Genomic DNA, 4,689 nt, shown 5'->3' with positions numbered 1-4,689 from the left:
TATTCGCAAAACCCTTGTAGACCAGTGTTATTTTATTATCGCTGTACCTGTTACCGAATTATCGTGAAGGAAGATTGATAATTTTTCTGGGAGTTTGGTAAACTGCAATCAGCTTTTCGCTATTTATTCAATTTTTAATCCGCCCGATGACGAAAGGCATAACGCATATGGACAAAAATTTGGGAACGAGGAAAGCCGTGAGGAAAATTTTTCTTTGAATCACGCGTTAACTCTGACATATTTTGTTAATATACATCGTATAGTATCTAGAAATAATTGTTTATTTGTATTCAATTAAGTGTGCTTCACGGTATTTTAATTTTTCTTGTGCTTCTTTGCGTGCGATAAAAGTGGAGAATATAGTCAACCCGCACAAAAAGGTAAACGGTCGAACCCCATTCTCTCAAAATTTTGACGTGATGGAATACTTTTGTTGCCAAATTCGGATTTAGCGTATAGAAAAAAAGTACTTTCAGTCAATGCTAATTTCGGCTGTTGCACATGTTATTGAACAAATATTGAGATAGGTATTATCTACTGAATCAGTATGTATATGAATAAATATTTGAGTTATCACATTTTAAACAATTTCCACATGTTTTATTTCTATATATGTATTTACCATACTCCCAATAGAATCGCAAGGTAACGTTAAAGATGTTTTCTTTTCGATTTTCAGATCTGTCAAAAAAATATTTTTTCCAAAAGTTAATATTTTTATAGTTTCTTTGAACCTTGCTAAAATACTTTGGTTTAATTTTTAACTTTGCAGGATGCAAAATCGAATCTACGACGGATTACAGCATAGGGGTGTATACAAATTTCTTATGTTTGAAATGCAACCGTGGACACTAGCCGGCAGGGAAACTTGCAAAGTCCCTCAAATTGGCGTTCGTGCAGAAATTTGCAAGTTTCTCTACTTGAGAGAGAATTTGGGAGCATTTTTTCTTACTAACTGATATTTTGAGTGATAATTTTCGCTGCATTTTCGACGAACAAACCTATTGTCTTCCCAGAGAGTTTTGCTTTACATAGAAATGTGTGCTCTTTTACTTTAATTTTGACGCATTTCAGTACTGGTTCTTTAAATTCAAGTTGGAGTTCGGTTTTTGGAATTTAAATAAGTTCTCAGGAAAAAAGTTAGTTTAAATAAATCCATATGTGTTCATAGTGCTTGAAAATATCCATTTTTCCTTTACCTTAAAACTTTAAGCGTGGGCAAAAATGATGTTTTGTTATTAAGGCAGAATTGAATATGCGCTATCTGGGAAGACAATACCTGTAACATTTATTCTTGGCACTATGTCTAAACACAAACGTATGTTAAGCAAACTGTGAAACAATTTGTTATTTTCTAAGCTTGCGAATAAAACTTCACACTTAAATTTAAGTCATTCATAACAAACATTTTATGAAGAAAATACCCGTTACGGCCTTCCTTAGAAAAAATATATTCGTTTAAAATAAAAATAAGCGAAATCGGCCCAATTTTATATAACCCTGCCTCCGCGATAAGGCTAGTAGCCATTCCCAACAGATTTTGGATCGCTTAGTCAAAAATGAAATGAATTTTAAGAAAACAAGGTAAATAGAAAAATCGGCTAAAAACGGCTAACAAATCGGCTTCCGGCTAAACCGAAATTTCTCCGGCTGTTTGCTATCACAACCGGCTAAATCTAGCCGGAAAACGGCTAAAATGGCAACACTGGTCAGCAGTGCAAATTAACGATTTGGTTACAATTCTAGAAGAAGTTAATATAACTAAAAGCACGGTTGTAGAACAAAACTAGATAAATGCATTGTTGTATTTTGGATTACGTTTTCCAGTAACAAATTGTTTACATACATTCATATGTAATTTAGTGGAAAAACTAAAAGGAAGTGTTCGACTGTCTCTTTTAAGCCAGGGTCATCACAACTGCGATAAAACCAGTTGAAGGGCAATCGAATCCTTTCAACATGTACCCCACCGGTACTGTACCCTTACACTAGGGTGATTCAGAAAAAAAAAAATTTTTACTTCTGATTCTTATCTTTAACGAACGATATGTTGTACTGTAAAGATCTTGGAACATTTTTGTAAAGAATTGAACGTCCTACAAAAAAATTATTCGAGGTGAAATTCGAATTCAACATTCTTTCTTGACTTCGAATAACTTTTGCTTGGCTATCCGAGAAGATATTAAGATGAATATTTTGAAAAAATTATAGGTAATTTTTTTTTTGTAAAGAAATTTTGCACTAAACTTAAATGGTTTTAAATGAAAAAAAGCAGAAATACAAAAAACTATATGCGTTTATTGTAAAATATGCGCAATAAATATCCAGAAACAGGTATTTTTTGCAATATATGCAAAACTATGCATTTACTTCAATATATGCAAAAATATGCACTAACGATTTAATGCCATTTTAAAGGAAACTTCTTGATTCGAAATAAAAGTCTTTGAGGACTTAAAAATATTTATCTCAATGATAATTGAAAAACTGCTATTATATAAGTCTTAAAATAATAGTTATCGATGACTTAAAAAAATTTTCTCACACATAATTATTATGAAAAGACTTTTATTATTCTTCTGAAAATTTTGATGACTTTTTTAAAACTCCACCATGAAATAGTTATTATTCTGGGTCTCTGATAGAAAGACCGTAACAAATTCTCTTTCGAAATACAGCTTTACAGAAAAGTTGGCTTATTACTTTTTAACCATCCAATAAAATTTAAAAATACATAAATGTAGCAGTATTAAATTGCATATGGTGAAATAACTCAAACGGCAATAACGAAAATTTGTGTTATTTCCCAATTGAATGTGAAATAACACAAATTTGCTTTATTTCATTTCTCATTGAGCAATAAGACTAACTTTTAAACTTAACAATTGAGTAATAAAGCAAAAAAGTGCACATAGGTAGTCACCCAGTTACATTTAACAAAAAGTAGTACATGAATAAGTTAAATGGACGGATTTGTAAGGGTCCGACGTCGCGCTCGCGTTCCCCGCCCCATTCCTCTCCTTTCGCAATTATGCACTGGTGGCATTCAGGGATGCCGTTCGGATCTAAATAGATCCAATTGGATACATTTTTATACGAATTTTTGAAGGATACATATTTTTTCCGGTCAGTATAAATGTGAATACTTTTTTAAATAGGCCAAAATTTTATATTTCCTATAAAGTTTTTTTCGTTCAAAAATCGATTTTCATTAAAGATGGTAGAAAGCATTACGTTTTCTGAATGTATAAAGAATCGCTACTTAAGCGTGAAATTAAAGCATTTTATTTTTTGTGAACGAAGCAATGAACATATGAAGAGATCTCACCAAAATTGGTATAAGCGCAATTGCTTTAATTAGCTTAAAGGATGCTTTAAGCAAGATCTTAATATACATATCGTCGTTTAAAGTACAAAACCGCGTATCAACAAAAAGCAAAACCGCGTATGTGACGTTGCATAAATTATTTTCTAGAGAGTAAAAACACTTATATATCAAAATGGTTCTCTTTTTTATAAAGCATTCGCATTTCTGGCTAGTATATTTCAGGACGAATGGATAAGGATTGAGCCAAGAGCTTGTGTAAGCAAATCCAATTTTTGGCAGCAAATGTCAGTTACGCGGTTTTGCAGAATGACGATACGCGGTTTTATACTTTAAACGACGATATACATATGTATATAAAGTAAATTATACTCTTTCTGTAGTAATCTCTTTCATATCACATATTTTCATTTGTTAATTTAAAAAGAAAGAAGATTTCAAAGTAGTTTAAAAAACTAACTTTGATTTATTTAAGGAGACTTTTACGAATTTTACTGAAAAGACTTTAAATACACTCTAAAATTTTTTTGTTTATTTGCGCATATTAAGAGAGGTAACCAGTTTCCTCTTTTAATGTGTGCAAATTCGCACGCCGTGTAATAAAATTAATCATTGCCTGTTTACTCTTACATACCAAATTTGTCGCAAGAGCAAAATTACACATAACATGTTTAAAATAAAGTAATGTTTATTATTAGTAGGAAATGAGTAGTCCACTTGCAAACAGCGTTATGTGATTTTATAACAGCAAGCCATAAATTTGAAAAAGCGACTACGACAACAAGTAACATTTAAATTGAATCTTTTTTATTATTACCTGAAAATTTGGATAAATAGGAGCCTTATAAAATTGTAACATAACATAATATGTCATAAGATAACATTAACAGTCTATACGAACTAAAGCAGCTTTCTAAGTTCATCAGAAGATTGATACTTTTGAAAGTTCATAAATAAGTATGATAGCGACTTTTGGAAGAAGACTTAACATTTGATGCTATTTTTTCAGAATATAAAAAGATTTTGCACTCTGTTGCTAGTGGACATGAAACTACTTTAAAAACTGGTACGTAATCCGCCAAAAACTAAGAATCGAAAAAATTTTACATAGCGCACTTTGCAAGTAGACTCAAATGTATTTGTAGTTTGAAAATTTTTGCAATATTAAACAGTCTATATATGTGTATTTATGTGTATATTTTAAAGATCTCAAGTTCAAAATCAAATACTGAACATCTTATACGTATATTTATACAGATCCTTGTTGAAAAATATATACTTTTCAGTAGTAGTTTTACATGCTCTTTTTAGAGTGTACTTGCTATTTATTATATTTACTTTGCAAAATACTTATGCACAAAAAA

The sequence above is a fragment of the Rhagoletis pomonella genome, unplaced genomic scaffold (assembly GCF_013731165.1).
Source record: "Rhagoletis pomonella isolate Grant_MI unplaced genomic scaffold, Rhpom_1.0 Rhpom_scaffold_00002, whole genome shotgun sequence".
Classification (NCBI taxonomy): Eukaryota; Metazoa; Arthropoda; class Insecta; order Diptera; family Tephritidae; genus Rhagoletis; species Rhagoletis pomonella.
This window is presented reverse-complemented; position numbering follows the sequence as displayed.